The sequence below is a fragment of the Empidonax traillii genome, unplaced genomic scaffold, assembly GCF_003031625.1.
Source record: "Empidonax traillii isolate 1590-97213 ecotype Southwest subspecies unplaced genomic scaffold, ASM303162v1 scaffold1086:size238178, whole genome shotgun sequence".
NCBI classification, from domain to species: Eukaryota; Metazoa; Chordata; class Aves; order Passeriformes; family Tyrannidae; genus Empidonax; species Empidonax traillii.
This window is the reverse complement of record NW_020956279.1, coordinates 5,600-26,889: the sequence shown is the minus strand read 5'-3', so window position 1 is coordinate 26,889 and position 21,290 is coordinate 5,600. Positions and strand designations below refer to the sequence as shown.

The following is a 21,290-nucleotide window of genomic DNA, read 5'->3' as shown; positions in this document are numbered from 1 at the left end:
AGTTGATGATCAAATCCATAATATGAAATTAATATTGAATTAATTGTTACTTTGTGATGACCCAGTGCCTGTTTTTGTTCTTTTGTGGTTTTGTCTTATTTTTTATCCTCTGAATATCCTTAAATTTTCCCTGCTGTGGAATTAGATAGTATTCTTTGTATACAGGTCAAAATTAGAGTACACTTAAACTAATTCCATTATCTCATTTTATTTGTTGATTTCTAAATGGAAAATGCTCACACTATCCTCACAGTAGAAGCACATGTATGGACAGGCTGCTGGAGGTGACAATCAGTTATTGCTGGGCTAAATGAGGATCTCCTCTATTCTCAGGTGCTCTTAACTACTCCATTCCCTTTTTCCCTTCTAATTTGACATTTTGGACCCTTAGCAGAAGAAAATGCAAACTTCCCTGCTTCAGATACTTCCTTAAGATAGGCAGAGTATGGCCGCTGTTTTCTTTAGTTTTTTTATAGATACAAGGATTGCTATTTCTTCTTAACTATTTGAATTTGTGTACACAGAGTCCAAGTGTAATGCTATTGAACTGTCAAGTTATTATCCTTGAGGTTAATTCACTTAACTAATTAAAGCCATCCAGTCAGGATGAAAAGGAGGTTTATCTCCTCTGAAGTAAAACCCTGGTTCCATTGAAATCTGTGGAAGAAGCTTTTAGAGGCTTCAGCAGTGCTATGATTTCACATATAATTAGAGAGTGCTATTTTAAAACTACATATTAGGGTTGGGGTGTAGGGGGCAAGGGTGGTGCACAAATGTGGGAAATTTCTCTGAACAACTATCCAGTAGCCAAATCAACAAACTGGAAAAATTTGTGGTTTTTTTCTTGACAATTTTATATTTTAATATAAATATTATAAATTATAAATACTATAATATATAACATGAAAATAAATTTGGGGTTTAGCCTTGATTTTTCAAAGCAATGGAACAAATATTTTTTTCCCTACAGCTTCGTGTGCCAACTAATCATCAATTGGCAATCTGTTTACAATGTTTTATGCCAATATGAATATTTAGTTCATATCATTTTTTGATTTCACTCCTAGCGTTAAAAAAAAAAAAAAAAAAAAGGGAAAAATACAGCAATAGAAAAAACATACTAAAGGAGAAAAGAGAGGTTCATATTAATTTTGAGCAACTTCTTAGCAATATAGCAGAGTCTCTGATTTATGTGGCTGAAGGTAAGGAACAATTTCAGTATTTCTCATAGTATTATGAGGATGATGAATGACCTGTTTTGCTGTTGCAATTTTAGTAATTGCACAGAGCTGGAGTAAAATCTTTTCCTCTGAATCACTCTGGAGATAAAGGCATGAATAGCTTTGGCCATTTTGACATCACAGAAGAAATGTTGTTTTACCCTTTCTTTATAAACAGTAACCCAACCTCATTTTTGTTCAGACACCCATTTTCCATCTAAACTCACTCAAGATTCTACGCAGCTTTCAAAATTAATATCTATGTAGGACAGAGCAGGCAGACCACAATCCATAAGGAAAGTAGCTAGTTTACATATTTTTACTTTATATATCTGGCAAAGAATGACAGTATTTCATTAAATCTTGGAGGTTGCCTTTCAAAGGCGGGGAAGCAGGATTTATTTAAGGCATTTTTTTTATGCTGAATTGCTGCTTATCTTTAAGATTTGTTATTATGAAGTTGAAAAATAGAATAAAAATATGCTTTCCATTCTTTATAGTATAAGTGCATTTATTGGAATAGAAATTTAGGGAAAAAGTCCAATGGCACTAAAAATGAAGTCATATTAAAATTTGCAAGTTATTTTCTAGTATTTGACTGACATAAATCAAAGTCAGATGAAAAAAATGTGCAATTGGAGAAAAACAATGAAATTAAGAATGCCACCAATGATTTGTGATAGCAACATTAAAAAAAATTGACAAGGAAGAAACAGACAATATTTCAAGTTTTGTTGCATATTATGTAAAGATTAAAATCTTTGATTTCAGAAGAAGGATAAAATAAATCATGTTCTTAAGAAGATGATGCAACTACAAATATTTACTAAAAATAATTCTTCTGAAGCTTCATCTCAAAAACTGATTTAAGTGGATAAAACTCCAGTCAAACTAGAATGTGGCTCCCTTTAAAGTTCTAAAATATTTACCTTCGATTGTTTCAAAGTTGCTACCAATTGAAAAAAAAAAAGCTCAAAACTGAGAGCGTCAGAACACAGATGACTTTCTAAAGCTAGATGGGGGAGCATTGTGGACAAAGACTGACTTAGTATTACTGACTGCAGGATGGAATGTGCTCCAAGCCAGCTCCATCAGCTGGCTATTGTACTGTTAATGTATGAAGCTTTTAAATATTTATTACATTTGGAGGATGCAATACTGGGCGAGTTGCCGATAGTCCATAACTTGTGAAAATACGGACACGTGATTTTCCTTTGAGGTGGGTGTTTGTACAGTGTCATTTCTAATTACAGTTTTCCACCTCCTTATCATATTCTGTAGCTTATAAGCAGCCCCATATGAGCCAGTTAGAATCAGTTCATCTTTGAGAGAGGATTAAAAGAATCATAGGTATCCTTCCCTGTTGTAAAGGTTCATTGACAAATGCCAAGCTTGTTAAAAAGCAAAGGGGAATTATTATGCATTAATCATGTCTAATCATTTCTTGAAAATTCTTGTGAATGTCAGGAGCCCTTGGTATCCTTTTAATTCACAGGGCTATCTGTCACTATGCTGAACTCCTAGAGACCTGAATGACAGAGTAGGGTAGTCCAGAGGGCAGGAGCTCTGTTCTTCAGCAGACAGGGAGGTGACTAACAAAGCTCTGGAGTCATTCTACTGGCATTCACCAGGGTTGAGCCAAAGATCCAGACTTATAAACCTCTGACTGCCTTTAAATTCCCTAACACTCCTTAAATGAGGAGTGATGGTGATAGGAGAGGAAGAGTCAAGACCGACATGGAATTTAGGCTGAGTGTGACTAGTACTGGCAAAGACTTTTTATTTATTTATTTATTTATTTATTTATTTATTTATTTATTTATTTTTATTTTCAGTGCAGTTCTGGGAAGCAATAGCAGCCCAAGAGCTGGTACCTGGGTGCAGTGCTGTGGTGGCTTGTGGTGTGGGAAAGGGGAAGCCAAATCAGGAGACTGGGATCTGTGCTCCAAGGATACCTCACTGAGATAAACTACTCTTGTCTCTTCTGAAGTCTGCTAAAGAGGTTGAAATTGGTTATATAGGCCTGAGATTAAGCCCTAAACTTGAGGTCATGTGAAAGCACTGACTTGACAAGTTGTTGACATTTAAACCAGAAATTTTTTCATAATAAAAATATGGAATAAGTCTCTCGGCTCCAGACAATTTCCAAATCAAGTAACTCAAAGAAACTTCAAGCTATGTACTCTGTTTTCTTTTTCTTTTTCTTTTCATCCTAATTTTCATGGGTTTTTATTAAAGAAGTTCCATTAACCTAGATGCTATGAATGCTTACCGGATAAATTGCAGATGACGGCAGAATGAAAAGCAGTGAACATTAACAGGAAAAAAAAAATCAGCAAAAAATAAAATAATTGAATTTCCCATTCAGATCAGATAGAAAAGAAAGAATGGGTGTTATTTTTTTTTTTTTCTGTAGCCAGGAAACAAATGTAATTGAGCTAAATTGATCCTGCAGGAGGAGGTTTTTTATGTTTTTTTTTAAAAAATCAGATCTGCGTACTTTTTCATTTATTCCTAGTATCTGTCTTTTATTGAAGGTAATGTGTGCCAGGTACTACAACTACAAATATGAGGACTGCCATTCCTTCATTAGAACTGCCTAATGAGCCCTTTTCTCCTGGTCAGGTGGTGGGGAAACTTCCATTCTTCCTGCAGGCATGCAGGGATTTTTTTTATGGCTACAGAAAGAAAGAAAGAAAAAAAAGTAAAAAAAAAAGTAAGGATAGATAGATAGATAGATAGATAGATAGATAGATAGATAGATAACATACCATCAGCACATCTATATATCTGTTAATATATATGTAAATAAATAATTCAGGTAGCTTAGTTAACTGTAGAATGATTTATTTTAGCTGTGGATTTTTTTGGTATTTGAGCTCTAAAAGCTCCTAAAGATTGAGCTTCCTTGTTAGCAATTTCATTCCAAGAAAATATAATTTCTCTTAAGAATATGTAATATATGCTACTGAGGAAAAATCCCTGAAATAAATATGATTTTTTGGTAGTTCTATTGCAAACAGAGAGGATCAAGTCCCAGCCAAGTTAAGTGCAAATCAGTAAATTATAGCAGAGCATGACTAATATTTTTTCTGTAGATGGAAATCAATATTGGATAATAATAATTATGAATAGATGTGTGTTTAACAGCTCTATTAAGGCACTACCAATCCACTCAATTCCTCTCCTATGTAGTGTGTAAGAACTGATGGCAGATTGCAGTACAGAGAAAAGCGACAAGAGAGCAGTTGATAACCAAAGCCATGGCAGCAGCATTCTAGCACAAAGATGAAAACTGAAGATATCTCAGCTTTGGGTTCTTGGCCAATTCTGATTTCTTATTCACTGAGTTTGAAATCTGGAAGAAGCAGTTGCCAGCTATAAAACAACAGGATGTAAACATCTTCAACAGAGGCCAGAATGTGGGTTCAAACTCTGTAGAACATGAGTGGGAGGAGATAATACCTAAAAATGTCATAAATGACAGCCAACACAAGTACTAGCAGTCTTCTAAGAGGCAGAAACAACTGTAAAAGGTCATAAACCATTTTCAGAATTTTCCCTCTCTTTTAACTCTCTCTTAGGTGTTGTGGCCCTGTTTTTCAACCCCCTACACTTCCAGTTAGTGAAAAAGGAGCTAATGATGATTGTCACTTTAGCATGTATGGAGTTAAAAGCTTCACAGGGTTAAGTTATGCATTCATATTAGAATACGAAATGAATACCACAATATCTGGTGAGACTGTTCAGGGACTGCGCATTTTCTCTTTGCTGTTTCTAGCTCTAAAGCCATTGATCATCAGCTCTCTTTCTGTTCAGCTTAGTTGTCTATGTTTAAATAAACAGATTTTCGAAAGCACCTGCTTTTCACTATAGGTTATATAAACATTTTAGGCATTTGCTTTAAGGAGATTTGTTTATTAGGAATCTAAAATTTAAGCATATCCTGGATTCATATAAATTTTACCTTCTCCAGAATAGGCAACAGCTGATCAGATTTTACAAGAGGAACAGTTTTAGTCCTGAGTTCTTGAAGTGTGAGTGGGAAAAAAAGGCAGTTTTTCCCTGTCTTGTATAGCTGTATGGAGCTGACATTCTTAGCACTTACTTCAAAGATCTCTCTAAATCTCTGCACTTCATGCCAGCTGCAGACATAACTGAGCAAAGCTGAACAGAGCTGGAAATTATTTCAGTGATGACAATTGCCTTACAATCAAGGCAGTTTTCTTTCAGTTACTTAAATGCCTGCTCCAATTTTACATTTCTGTGGGGATTAGAGCAAATCTTAGGTTTACAATGTGATTCTAACCTAGAACCCTCCATTTTGGTTTTCTCTTCCATAGTAAGTACTAGCCTTTTTGCTTTTTCCCTTTGTGTTGTATCTTTCTCCCAGTTTGTCAGAAGTCTGTAATCATTTTCTCAGATACTGACCTTGAATTACAGATGACCAGAACAGACTGTATCTGTGGGCTTTGTGTGAGTTCATTCCTGCACAAAGCCCACTTATAAGCCATAGACAAAATGTTCCCCAACCCACTAATTCTGAAGTGTTCAACATCCATGAATATAAGAAAACAACATTAAATTTACTCAAGGGATAAGCAAAATACTTGTTTTCTCTTTCTTAAACTTTCAAAAGTAAAAGTTTTCAAAAGAAGAGATTTAGAAAATATCTTGGAATTGGATTTTAGAGGAAAGATACTACTTTTACAGACAAGAGTTGCACACACTGTATCACTCGGAAATGACTTGCACAACATCTGCTGTCCTGGCAGAGGCTGTGAATCAGATGCTTTCAGTCAAATCTATGCTGAGAGAAAAACCCACACCTGCAGGAAGACACTCATGATTTCACCAGGTTAACCACAGGGACACTGAAAAAGGTGTTGAACCCTATGGGGGTATCAAGAAAATATAATTACCAATTGGACCTGGACCAATGCTCTTTATTGCTAAAAATGCAGCTCAACAAATATTTGTTTATTTGAGCTAATTTCAGGATGTCAGTGGGAGTTCCTTATGGTCAACTAAAAAACCCCAAAAATAATAAAAAATCTCTATATTGAAGAGCAAAGTACTTTTAAATAATGAAAGCAAGTTACCACTTCTGCCTGAAGACTTAATCTAACTGCATTGAGAGTGTAAAAGAATGATAGATATTAAAGACCTCTGAAAAAGGTTTTCTATTTTGGGGATTAGGAAACAAATTACAGGAAATTGAAGCAAAAGGAATCTTCCTAACGGAAAAAAAAAAAAAAAAATCACAGCAATATCCAAACAGAGTTGATGTTCACAAATATGAGTAATTTCAAGAATTTGAAGATTTGAAGCGGCATGTCCTAGAGAGGTTCAGTTTCTATCTCTGATATATGTTGGATATGCCACAGTTCCACTGTTGCAGACATTCAATTTTCTGTAAAATTTGCATTGTCACTTTTATGTTATATATATTTTATTGCAAATGTACAGTCAAATTTCACTTTTTTCAGAGAATCACCTATGATCATAACTGTTGGAGATGGGTTTGGTAACTTTTATCTTATAAACAACATCATTGTGGTGGTTAAACAGTTTTGTATTGTAAGTGATTTCTAGGCTAAAAATCATCGTGGAGCTGAAGCTTCAACTGTCACCATGTTGCAAGTGGTTGCCATGGGCCATGTGCCGAGGAGCCAGTGTCAGCTGGGATTGGATGGTTCATGGCACCACAGCAGCTCAACCAATCCTTTTTCTGCCCTGTTACTGTCCTATCCCTTCATGCATATGCATATATTCCCTACCTATCATTGTGAGTGGATTTGCATGCTCCACCTCCCTTCCAGTTCTTTCCACCCCAAACCCCTTAAAATCCCTCCATTTTGTTTTAATAAAAGGATCGGCCTTGGCTGTTGCTTGCACCACAGCTATCTTGTCTCCTTGCCTCTCTTTTGAGCTGTGTGAGTGAGCAAGAGTGCGTATGCAGTAGCTGGACTAGCTTCTACTAACACCTACAAGCTAGCCACAAGAACCCCTGACGCTGGTCCGCTCCCTTCCCTTTTTCAAAACTGCGTCACATAACTTCTATTTTTCTTATAGTTTTAACTTCTGGCTTATATTCTTGTCTGAATAGTGATGTATTTTGTAGGTCTCAATCTTGACAAGACTTGACGATATCAGTTATCAACATTTAGAGAATTTCTTCTTATTCTCTAAATAAATATAAATATAGGTCTAAATTCTAAAGCTTTTGCTGATTTAACAAATCTAACTGACCCTTTTTGACTACTCTACGCCCCCTTGAAGTCCTAAAGATTAAGAGATAAGTATAGATTGCTTCCATTTTCTGTGAAAGGTGGGGCATAATCTATTTTCCACCAGTAATATAACTTTACATTTTATTTTTGTCTTACATTTAGGATAAAAATTCTATTGTGTGTTAGGGCTTCAACATTGTACTGAAATTTTTGTCAGATTGACCAAGCAGCTCCCTCCTACATGTCAGCATGATAAGCCAAATTGTGCTAAGGTGCTGGTTTTAGCCCAATGCTTCAAATTAGTTTTCTATTCTTTCATGTTGCACCTCAAAATTGGGAGTTCACAGTTAAAGTCCTTGGTTTTTTACTTGGAATTTCATTTCAGCTTTAAAATATACTTTGCCATCTACCAGTCCCCTCAAAGAACTTCTTATATTTATTTAATGACAACCCAGCTCTGGGTGCAGTTGCACTGCCATTCAGAGCAGCACCCCAGGGGTTTGTGCCACTGAGTCACAACAGAGAATGTCCAGAACACATTGACTGAGGTGTTGTTCACAACCCAAACAAGTAAGAGAGGTGTAGCATACTGTGCTGCAAACACATGGTTCGTATTCATTCCAGTGTTATTTCTTATTGAAAATTAACTTGACTAATAATGAGCTTGCCACAACTCCTCTGCTTAGTCTCCTTGTAATGGAGAGCAAGAAATTTTAGCCAGAAACTTTTCAGTTTAAGAAAAGTAAGAGCTTCTGACAAGATCCTTTTCACAAAGTTCATCTTGCTTTAGCACTTGTTTCAAACTGTTCTTTGCAATAAGTCTTCTTTTCTTGCTAATTGCAGCTTGCAGCTCATTATTTTCAGGAGTGTTTAAAAGAGACTGCTGTGATACAAAAGGGTCATTTTGAAGGAGGTGTCATCTTCTACACTCTCTGTCTCACTAGTCCCAATTATTTCATTGTCATTCTAGTTGGTTTCTACTCAGAGATAGAAAATCTGCTGCTGTTTGATCTTTTGCTTATTTGAGGTTATTCTAGTGTTTCAGGTTCTCTAAAAATGCTTGAAAGCATCTAGAGATCAGTAGCGACATCCTGTTCCTATTCTCTCTGTTGCTGCTCACAGCTGTGCAAAGCATGGGCAATCATCTCCCAGGTTTGGAGACCACTTGAGCCTTCTCCACCACAGCAATAGCTATGAAAGTCATTTCTCTCCAATGCACTAAATCTGCCCAGGACTGGATTTTGCTTCTCTCCAGCTGCCTAGATGAGGACATAAGGAGAAAAATCTTTTTACTTTGTTCAGTTGCCACGTAAATTCTGTGTGCAGGATTACAGATGCTGTGTGCTTCTGCATTCCCAGCCTTCCATGGTTGGCACAACAGCGAAAATGGATGGGCATTTAGTGTCATCAAAGGGAACAAGTTGAGCTTGGAGTAGTTGTGCAGCAAATCATTAGCCTTTGGGAACAACACAGAGTAATTTTGCAGGAAAGGATTAAGACCATGAAATAGGCTCTTTTAAGGCAATCTTCTTTCCTGGGGTATACAGGAAAGATGAGTTTCTTCTTTTTGCTCTTTTCCATCCCTTCTTGCACTGATTTAAACTTTTGTGATTTTGACACGATCAAATGCTTTCCCATCCAGCCACTCATTGCCAGTAGTAACACTGTACTACAACAACATTATAATCCTGAATTTTCTGATAGAGATAACTGCTTAAAACAGGACATCAAATTTCAAAGTTGACTGAAGCGAAAAATGGCCTATGTTCGTGGTGAGTTTTTCATGTCTTTATGCTTGGGCAGCAGAGACACATCAGCAGTATGAAACAGAAATGAGAGGAACTACAGAGGCTGATAAAGAGGGAGCTGAAAGGTAGTGCTTATTGACAAGGCATTACAGGACTAATTCTTGCATCCCTCCTATGGACATAAATGGACTTGGTTGGCAACAGCCAATAATAAATGCACCGATTAAGGAGGAGTGGGAAGGGACCACCTGCATGTCTTTTGTGGTGGCACAGTGGTGGTTGCAAAGTTATGGCTTGCTAATTCTATCTTAAAAATTAGCTATATTGTTCTCCATTAAGAAAGAAAATGGGGTCTTTGGGGATAGGTAAGAAGACGTGTTTTTTAAGAGGAAAATATTCTAGGTGACTAATAACAGAATCAGAAGAATCCTGATTGGTGAAATCTGTGGTTCCTGTTCTCTTCGAGGGGAAGAAATATTGTAGAAGAAAGGAAGGTGTAGAAGTACCCAATGCTTTTTCTGATCAAAACCATCGAACTATCCCTCCTTTCTAAGTGAGGTAGAAAGGAACTAGGAAGTGAATATACAACCTTGATCTTACTACCATAAAGGCACCTGGGGACTTTAGGCCTTTTTACAGAAACAAGGAGAATAAATTTTGCAAACGCAAATCACCAAATATTTAATGGGTTCATAATGTCAAGCAATGCAGAATGCAATGGTAAATTGGACAAACTGGGACTATTTTCCATTATTGCAAGTGTATGTGAAACACTAATTTTCTCTATTTAAATGCCTGACAGCTACCCAATGCCAGCATATGTTTCCAAACACATTTTCCAAACGATTTCTCAGTAATACGTTGTAAAAGTGTGTTTTAAATTAGAATGGAGAATTAAAAAGAAAAAAAATTAGGAAATTCCTACTTTCAGAATTGCAAGAGAACCAAGTTGTCAGGAAAGGGCCATTTCATATTGGCCTTTTTGTACAGTGCTTCTTAATCTTAGATCTTTCAGAGTTCTACTCCTGTTTTTATCACAGATGGTATGCTTTTTCCTTTGGGAAGGGATGTTATAACAGTGCCAAAGATTTTCTTCTGCCTGACTCAAGCACAAGATAATACCCTTGTCAATGGCTAGCAACTCTTTAAAAAGCATGAAACCTGCTGTTCTTGAAGAGCTGATCTGTGCTGCTTATGAGGACACAAAATACACATTACATATATACATGTAAAATTATAATGTAAATTTATTGAAAGGAAAAAATATAGACATCCAATTCTTTAGCAATGAAATAAGAGATAAAAGCTTGAGAGATAACAATTGATTTAAGAAGCAATGCACAGTCTTCTAAAATGGGAACTACAAACAAAATATGTAGTTAAAGATATGATTTCATGTGTATTGTAGAAGTCATAATGTCTTGACAAAAGATTATACAGCTTTGAAAGAGGGAGTGTAACTTCTGCTATCACTTATATGCAGGAAATAACTGCTGATATTCACCTTCAGTCAGAATCTTGCTGTATTCGCTCCCATGCTCATCACTGAAACCCTCCACACAGCCGCATTACTAACCCCCCTCCACACTGGCAGTAACCCTTGCCAGTCTCTGCTTCAACCATTTTTAATTTGCTTTCCCTCTTCTCCCATTTACGCCATCTTAGGTCTCTTTGTAAAATCCTGGTGATGTAAAATGCATACATATCCCGTTATTAAAAAACAGTTCTCAAGGAACAATACTGGATTATTTTAGCATAGTGTGTCTTTAGCAATGCAATAATATATCTGATTCAGTTTACCTCCACTCCTTGATTCCCTTTATAAAATTTATCCCAAAGTTTAGTTTAGATAGGCAAAATACCTGTGTGTCTCTTTCTTACTTATGTTTTTTTTTCTTTCTTACATAAACGTATTTTTTCCTCTTTAGTCAGCTTTTTTATTCAAAATATGTGACTGTCATCTTAGAGCTTTTGATATCTAATGAAGGCTTATTTGTGTTATATCTCTATGTAAGGAAAATAGTAAATAAGTAAATAAACCCACCAATTATCTTCCTCAATTTAATGTGATAAAGGTTATTTGGTTCTTGTAAAAACAAGTATCTTTACTTTCATAGTGCATGAAAGAAACATCAGTTTCTCTGAGAAAAAAAAAAAAACAACAAACAACCCTATTTTGATTATTAAATTGCCAGGCTCATAGCCATACTGAGAGTCTTTAAATAGATAGTCCTGATCCTGTGTCTTCATTTGCTTTGTCCTGAGCAGTTTTGGTCAAATATCTTAAAATCTGATTGACTTAGGCTTGGCTGAAAACCATTGATCTAACGGTCAACCCTCCAAAGCTCATTACAAGCTCAAAGAATTGATTGAGATTTTAGAAGACTCAGTGAGGTTATCTCCGACAATGTGACTGGGCACATAAAATAGCTGTTTGCAACAAACTCAGCATAAAAGGAAAATATTTGGCTGGCTTCATGTTAAACTGCAGCAATTCCAATAGACATTTTCTTATTCGCCAGTGCGGCTGGTACGCAAAATTTAATGAAAAAGCTGTACCTTTACTCATATCTCTAACAAGTTCTAGGTAGTCAAGAGTGCTATTAATATTTTTCAAGGATCTAAAAGTTATTTGATTTAGAATTGGGTACTTACCAGAAAAATATAATACCAATGGCACAAAAAATATAGTATCAGCTACCCTGAAATGGATATCAGCTTTATGTCAAGATTGTTTTGTGACTGTACTGCTGCAACTATAGAAGAAAGCAAGAGTCTGCCTTTTGAATACCACTGCTTTTGAACATCTCTGCTGTGTCCTGCTTTGCTCCACCTAAAGAGACATGAATTCACTTCTGACACTTTCTACAGCTATTCTGTATTAATTTAATCATTATTTGAACTTTTTTTAATGGGTAAAGGTATGAACTGGAGCCTTCTACCCATCAAGAGAATGCTCTAGTCACCACATTATCAGATATGCTGAGGTTTGTGTCCTTGTCTGCAATTCTTCACACTTGTTGAATATCTTTCTCATTCCATGCAGTTCTTCTGTCTGAGCAGCCGGGGTCTTTCAGTCCCTGATGGAGACAATGAAGGGTCTTTTGGTAAACCAGAATGACATCAAGCAAAAGGTGCTAGCCCTTTTCATTTCAAGATGCTTCATTTTTCTCAGACAGATAAAGAGTTTTAACCAGGACTCCCGATACAACTGCCCCTAAGCTTTGTCAGCTCCATTCTTGGTGAGAATTCCCCCTTCATTCCTGTCTTCTGTTTAGCTATACACACAAAATGCTTGTTTGGAATTTAATTTCATAAACAACTCTATTCTAGCAAAACAAAAGGATTTGCTTTCTTTGCATGTTTTGTTTCACTTCTTGGCCAACCATGTCCTGGGGAGCATCAGGCAAAACATCACTGCCCAGTCAAGGGAGGGGATTTTCCTTCTCTGGGGTGGCCTCATCTTGAATAGTGTGGCAGTTTTGGGCACCATAATATAAAAAAGACATTAAGCTATTAGAGAGTGTCCAAAGGAGGGTAACAACAAAGATGGTGAAGGGTCTGGAGGGGAAGCCTTATGAGGAGTGTCAGAGGTCATTTGGTTTGTTCATCCTGGAGAAGAGGAAACTGAGGGGAAACCTCATTGTGGCCTTCAACATCCTCATGAGTGGAAGAGGAGGGGCAGGTACTAATTCCTCAATTCTCGTGACTAGTGACATGACTCAAGGAAACAGCATGAAGCTGAGTCAGGGGAGGTTTAGGCTGGATATCAGGAAAAGGTTCTTCACCCAGAGGATGGTTGATCACTGGAACTGTCTCCCCGGGGAAGTGGTCACAGCACTAAGCCTGTCTGAGTTCAAGAAGCATTTGGACAATTCTCTCAGGCACATGGTGTGACTCTTGGGATGTCCTATGCAGGGCCAGGAAGTGGACTCAGTGACCCTTGTGGTTCCCTAGCTCAGGATATTCTATGATTCTACAACTTTGTGATTGGCTGCCTGATCACTCCTAACCAATGAACCTCGAAACCAAGAACACTGTTTCTGCAGTCTTTGCTGTAACCATTTCTTCCACCTCATTTTCTTAAAGGTGTGCTGGCTACTGTACTGAGTGAATAAGCAGCCCAGTAATTTGAGCATCCTATTCAGCTCTGAATTTAATGTTTCGGGATTCAAATTATGCTTGAATTTTGCATATTTTCTATACAAAACATCTCTTAGATACAGTTTTTCATTTCCATCTATGCATATATCTAAGCATACTTTCACAGTATATTAGAAGACTTGTTTCTCTGAACCTAGCAGATGCTATGCTGTGGCTATAGGCATCCTCCTCTTACCCAGCTCATTTGAGCTTGTTATCCCTTTCTTTAAATTACTACTCTATATCTCTCTCACACTTCACAAGCTGTTTCAGAAACTGCCTTTCCAAGCCATCCCTGTCACACCCATCATTTTCTAATCATGATTGAAAGTGGAATATTGCCTCTGGTTAGTCTGTGGTGTCAGGCTCCTTTGCCCATGTTTTACATTTTCAGACAGGTGTCATCAAACTTTTTATCACTGTCACAGCTGGGAGGATCAATCTATAAGCATCAACAGAGCCAGTTACCTTCAGATATGTGGTCGAAAAAAACATCCACTGCTGGGATGCCTACAAAAATACACAGTGGTGAGAGACTGCTATACCTCCTGATATTATCTCTTTTTTTTTGTGCTCCTCATAGTGTCTCTGCTTGCTCAGAAATGTCACCTCTAAAGCAGGCACCATTCCCTTGCATTCTGCAACAACTCAAGTCCCATTCCACAGGAACCTTATGCTTATACAGATAATAATACATGAGTCTGTATTTCAAATCTTCCTCTGTTCTTATGTTGAACTGTAGCAGATTGCAATGTGTTTCCCTACTGCCAGGTATTGGTGGTTGTGTTGGCATATGAGTAAAAAGCTATCTATTAATCTCTGTTGCATCCAGGGATCTAGCAATGGAATGCTATCCAGGCAATTATTTTAATTGGATATAATCGCTTGGGAAATGGATGGATGAATGAATCAATTCAAGTTAATTGGGATAATGACATTATTTATGCTGGTCACCTTTTTTTACCACCATCTGTAGGAAGATTTCCAACTGCAAGGCCAAATTCTTCCACGATACAGATACACTGAGACTACTGCAATCAAAGTAGGAATGAATCTGGTGCATTGTAAGTATGGAAAAAAATTCCCTTACTTACTTATTTTGGAGAAACCATGTGTGCAGCTGATCTGGGAATACTACAAATTACTCTCTTTATTCCACTGTTGCTATCCTGTCATTAGTAGTGTTGCAACAGGAGGTGATCTTGGCACTTGTTCTAGCAGAAATGTATAACTTTTGCTTTGTTTACATACTTATGCAGCTCATTACTGTGTGAAAAACAATCTGCAGCTTAGCATTTGTTAATGGGATTCGGAACAAGGAAACAGCAGATGGAGTATAGGGATACTGAATGCATAATAAGTTTGATCCTGAAAGTCCTTGTGTGATTTTTCAGCTCAAGATGGTTGCTAAATTCCGCTGCAAAGTTGAGCAGAAACGATGCCTGTGTTCGAGCATGAAAACACATTTTTTGGCACTAAACAGACACAAGGGTCAGGCACTCTACACCTGATCAGCTCTTAAAGGGAAGCAAAAGGCACAGTTTTTCTTGTGATGAATTATTTATTTTACTGTTCTGAGAGGAGCTCTGAAAATAAGATGGTGCCGCAGTTTGACCTCAGCTTAACCAAGCCCCACAGAGCCATTAATTCCCTTCCCCTGCGTGGGATGGGGAGAGAATGAGAAGAGCAAAAGGGAGGAAACTCGTGGTTTGAGATAAAGACAATTGAATTAAGGAAAAGCTGCACATGCAAGCAAAGCAAAAGACAGAATTCATTCACCACTTTCCATGGACAGGCAGGTGTTCAGCCATTCCAAAGAAAGCAGGGCTCCATCACACCTAACAGTGACTTATGAAAACAAATGCTATCACTCTGAACATCACCCTGGTTTCTATACTGAGTATGATGCCATATAGTCAGGTATATCCCTTTGGTCAGTTGGAGTCAGCTGTCCTAACTGTGTTCCCTCCCAACTTCTCATGCTGCCCCAGCTTACTCGCCAGTAGGGTGAAGCTGAAAAGTCCTTGATTTAGTGTAAGCACTGCTTACAAACTACTGAAACTTCAGTGTGTTATCATTATTCTCATCTTAAATCCAAAACACAGCACTATACCAACTACTAGGAAGAAAACTATCCCAACAAAAGCCAGGAGAGACATTTCAATCCCCTGCAAGTGATCGAAATAAACTTTGCTGTGATATTGTCCTACCTACTTCTGTCTTCAGCTGAAGAGAAGTATAGTTCTGAATGTTATCTTCTGCTCACTTGTATGTCTAATGCAGACTGGTGCCCAGGAGGTTCATCTATCTGAGGACAAGTAAGCAGGACTATAACTACTTTGTACTAAGAGGTGTCTTCATTTAATGTGTTGTAGCACCTTTGCACCTCTCAGAAGCAGATCTCGGGGCAAAATGATTTCTGTATAACCTGTTTGTCCATCTTCATCTCTGTGTCAAGCTGAGTGACTCTTCAAGTCTGATAGAATAGACCCAAATCAGGTGTCTTCCAGAGATAAAGATCAAATCATTCTGTGACACCTGGATCAGGATACATTGAGCCCTGCATACGTCTGGGACTGCAGTATGGATTACACATATCTGCCAGGCTGCAGTGAGCTAACTCCAATTTTAAGAGCCATTTATGCATGACAATGGCTCTTCGACTCATCTAACACAGACTTGTTTAATAAATCACAACCTATCAAACTTCTAGGAAATGTTGGTGCAATGTGTGGCAAAAAAAAGTTGACCGTCTTTATATCTTTGTGACTGTATCCTAAATAGCTGCAACACAGTTTTCTGCACATACTGCATGACATGAGCATGAAGTATGAGAAATACTCTGTTTTTCAACAGCAAGTGAAAGTAATGCTGCTGCAAACTGATTTTTTGGGATGGGTGGAAAAAGATTAAAAAATGTTAGTACAGGCATCAAACCTGGAATTTCTCACAGGCTTTGACTCTTTTATTTCAGGAGCCCCTTAAATTTAAAAATGATGTCTTTCTCCCCAAAGGAGAAAGAATTGATAGCAAAAAGTCAGTGCCTTGAGGTTCTCTAATTTTTGCACTAGGCTGAATTTGGTTCTCCTGCCTTCCTCAGAGACATTTCAGCAGGACAACACCTTGCTGAGCAGCTCTATATGGAGATAATGGTTTCAGTTAAATGGGACCCAACAGGCTGTTGTGCATGTGACTTTTGTTTTCAGGTTCACACTGATCCTCCATCCAGCAGGGCACAGTGACAGGGCACTGTCAGAGCCTGAGTGACCTGAGTCACTGCACGCAGGCCCAAACCTCTGTGCTAACAAACAAATAGCAGCTACGTCAGGGGATCACACAGCATCACCCCACATATCTGCAGATGCTGTGGGCCAGGAAATGCTTCCTGACACCTACCAAAAGACAATGGCATGACACAGGAAGAAAACAGGAGGAAGTGAAAGCATTATCTGCCTACCAGATTCCTGGACCTTTGTCAATAAAATTCCCAGATGATGATCTGGGCTACAAAAAAAGTAAATTCTGCCTCTGCTGAAATTCTTCCTAATTAGGAAAAAAAAATCCTCTGGACCCTGTATCTGATGATTGGTTTAACATATTGAGCTGAGTAAGTAGCTGAACACCTGTACATATTTAATGTTACTAAGATTTAAGTAGTACTAGGGTTTAAGTAGTATTAAGTCATACAAATGCTTGCAATTTTGAAAGTATTTAAAATTACTGAAGTTTTTAATTCTAAAGGATCAGTATAGCTCATCTTTAGCTTTGCCTCACCAAACTGTACAAACCAAACTCATTCAGTGTCTCATAATACATTTCCAAAATCCCTTTAGCACTCTGTATCTTTCTTCAGTTTTACTTCACTTCAGTGTTGGTGACTAGAAAAGTCTGAACTATTGAAACTGAATTTTTACCAGTATTTTCTATAGCAGTACTAACAATTTCCTGGTTTTGCTAAAAAAAAATACCTTAAAGAATGAAAGCTACAATTTTACCACTGATTTCAATGAGGTCAGGATTTCACTCCCACATTCATTTAAAAAAAAATACCTCTTTTTCCCTACCTGTGGTATAAGAAGCACATCCTAAGGCTTAATGCCTATGTTTTTCTCCCAGGAACATCTTATTCCGACAAGTGTTTTGTAATGAGTCATGGTTGAGATACCACAAGCAAACAGAAAACTGAATACTTGCATCTTGAAATACATTTCCATTAGCTTTTCCTCCTGTCAGCTCATCAGTCATGATGAAACAAACATGTACACTCAAATTTTAAAAAAAATCATGGAAAAATTTGATCCAAATAATACATAGAGCAATTTTTAATCATAAATACATATTTCAAGCACTATTCTGGGACTGAGGAACTAAATCACTAGTAAAAGTGTTTATATAAGCCTCTCATATTCTGATATTCCACTAAATACTGTGGTTTTTTTCTGAATGCAGAGAAATAAATGAGTTAAAGTCATTTCATGCTAAAGAAGACAGTATTTGTTAGATTTTAAATCTAGAAATAATTCTAAAATACAAATAAAGCCCAAACTCACAAAACAGAATCTCAAATATATGGGGCTTTTAAGTTTCCTTGGGTATCACTGGAATATTGTGAAATTTGTGTGAAATGTTTGTACATTTGTTGGTTTGTTTGTTTTCCCTTTATGTAGTTTACATAGTTTTAAGTTTTCTTTAGGAAACGAGCATTTGACTTCTAGCAAAATGAATTCCTAAAGAAGGGAGGTGCTTTTGCTGTGCACTCCATCGGCTGCACAAGTAACCACAGATCCCGTGGAAGGGCTGTAAGGTGCAACTCGGCTGCTGTGCTCAACTATGCCCTGTCTCCATGGGAACATTTCAGCAGACGTGGTACCCACTGGCGACCGAACAAAGATTTTCCTTATTGCTCTGCAGAAGAGGCAAAATGTAATCTGCAGTGAATACAACATCTTTCCTTGACCCTGAATCTGTAAGCATTGGCAGGCCAGAGACATCACATCTTCCTTTTCTTTTTTTTTTTTCCCACTGAAAAAGAAGCAGTAAATAGGGAAGAGGGAAGAAATGGGAATTGTAGTACTTTAACAGTAAAAAAATCTATGTACATCAAGATGCAATATTTTGAAGTTAAGTTCAAAAACAGTTCTTTATAGAAATGAAGCCCTCAAATTAGCCACTCATAGTTCAGAGAAAAGTGTTTCAAATTGCAGTGGTGTGCTTGCTGGAACTATATTATAAGATAAAGAAATAAGAATAGTGAAGATATCATTGTATGAAAGAACAATAACCTCCATTTTCATTTCAGCTACTTTGAGCTGAGTTGTATAGCCTAGGGAAAGTCTTTTCACAACCTTAAAGGGACTGGAGTGGTTAGTGCTTTTGAACAGAGTATTCTGTTGGAGTCAGCACAGAGTAGGGAAAAACAGATCAGAAAAAGTACAGGGAGAAAGAAACCAACCAAAAGAATCTTGTCTTCTGTTCCAAAAGTTAGAAAAAGAAGTCAGACTTAAAACATACTTACTTTAGCCTCTGGTAAAGCTCCTTTAGGGACTAGCAAGTTTGAATGAGATAAAAATAATTAATAGCTAGGATTTTCTGTGCATTCCTCTCAGTGCCCAGTTCTGGTCACATGGGATGAAACATTAATTCTCCTTTTTTCCTGGATCTTCTAATCATACATGAAAAGCATATACAATCACAAGAGGAATTCAAAACTTACACTGATAAGTAAGACAGGGGTAAATATCTCTCTGTTCTTTTAAGTTTCTGAGTACCCTTTGAATTGGGAATGGTGACAGAATAAACAGTTTTTCAGCAGTCTCATCCTTCAGTACAGGAAGGATATCGATATCATCTGTATTCTGACACAGATGCCAGTAGTATGCCTACTTTATGTTTTCACTACACAAAATAAACCTTGCTAAGTAGCAAGGACAAACCATTAGTGTGATTACTACTAATAGTCTGCAACCTCTGCATGTAAAAAACCTTGCGCAATTAAATTTGTCAAGCATGACACAACGTGTTTTATTTATTTTTTAAAATAATTATCACACTGATATTGTCAGCTTTGTTTACCACAACATTGGTATATTAGCAATTTATGATGATTATGGTTTCTTCTAATTAGAATGGAGATTTTATTTAAAGTTCTCTGCTCAAATTATTCAGAGCAAAAGCTGACGTAATTCCAGCTGATGTTATCCAGCTGATTGTTCTTATACAGAAACTTAAAACTATGGTGCTGATATTCTTTCTGAAGAACCCCTGTTCTGTTCTGTTTTTCTTAGGAGATCAGAATAATTTCAGACTTCCAGAACTAAATAATCATAATGGATATGTGATAACCAAAACTGTGTGTTCTTGTGCTACCTCCTGGGCAGGCAGGAGCCAGCTCAGAGTTGCACTGGTGGTGTTGCTGGTGCTACAGCTTGAATTGTCAAGTCCTGTTGAAGGCTTCTTAGCTGCAAATTAATGCCACAGATGCTGTGACTTTGCAACAAACCTGTGTCCTATGTCATTCCAGACAGCACGGATTTGTGAGCATCTGCTTGAAGATGTGAAAGGAGCTGGGCACAAGAGCACAGTCAGCTGTTCACACACCTACTGAGGAAAAGGAAACACTTTAAAATTCAAATTCAAAGCATGTTTTCTTAGTACAGCCCACTTTACTGGATCCTTTAGTGTTTTGGTTAAGGCCAGAATGTGGTGAGGATGCTTACATTCATCTGTTAGAAAAATTTGTGATAATATTCAGGTCTTTAATGTGAAAAGATGTAACTCTCTCATAAAATACTTCTTGGTGTGTTTAGCACTATCTCTCTTGGGAAGGCATTTCCTTCAAGAATTACTTTGCTGTGGTTCCTGACCTCATGGTGGATTTGTTACTGCATTCATGACCCAGAAAATACATTGCATTAACTCCCTTGACCAAGCAGAATGGTCTGTAGTTTCTACCTTCTAGAGACTATGAAAAACAGAATTTAATTTCAGAAACTGCTGCTTAAAGCAATCTTACAAACAATGGCTGTGGCATGTAACACTTCTTTCTAAGAGTAGGATAATAATTTTCATTAATATTGCATGAATTTTCCTTTTCGTGCCTACACAACAGTTACCAATAATTTGTTCCTTTGTAATCTCCCCCTAAATTTGGTTTAATTCTTTAAAGTGTTATGTCTGTTGCTATCATTATATGAATAATTATAGATCCCCATATTTTGTTGCAATCCAGTTGAAAGAAAGTAAGAAAATAAGGGAGTCCCCTGCTCCCACTTTTGAAGAGAAAACTAAAATATTTTGGTTTATTTTTGAATTGGAAAATTGTCTTCAAGGCATTTAAAATGCTATCAAAAGAGACATACTTACAAAATGTATGTCCAAAGGAAGAAGGAAAAAAAGTGTTCGAATTTCTTTAATATTCCATGGTTAGTATTGAAATTTGAAAATCAATTTCTTTTTAATATTCCAGATAATTTATCACAGACAGAAGAAAACATTTTTTTCCAAAACTGTTTGTATACCAAAAATTGAGACTTTATTTTTCAATGAGCAGTAATATTTTGAAAAAAAAAACAGACATAATTTTTTGGAGTTTTTTGAAAACTGAAGCCCTTTTGCATTTCCATTTTGATATTTTCTCCTATTTTTTTCTACAGTAGAATGGGAATAAAAGGCAAGGCAAAGTGAAGAAAAAGAAAAAAAATCAAAGCAAAATTGAATTAAAAATCAAAATTATAGAAAATTTATGTTCTTTTGAAACTTTTTTATGCTACTGAACTTTATTTTGCCAATTACATTAGTTTGAAAAAAATGATGTTTTGTTTCCAAATATGTTGATTGTGATAGAAATACCTTTTTACAGAAATCTTTTGCAATCTAAATTCTTTGCCAATTTTTGATTCTGCTGGAGTTTATCATAACCTGATATAAGGAGAAAATAATTTAAGTAG

The 21,290-nt window shown here is 36.8% G+C and overlaps 1 long non-coding RNA gene across 1 annotated transcript; it reads right to left on the bottom strand.

The window, feature by feature from the left end:
- Positions 1–352: 352 nt before the first annotated feature.
- On the bottom strand, positions 353–15,299 carry LOC114068549. The gene is made up of 3 exons (XR_003573615.1): positions 15,228–15,299; positions 13,485–13,492; positions 353–363 (listed from the first exon to the last, which is right to left on the bottom strand). It is a non-coding gene; the product is annotated as an uncharacterized LOC114068549 (long non-coding RNA).
- Positions 15,300–21,290: the final 5,991 nt, after the last annotated feature.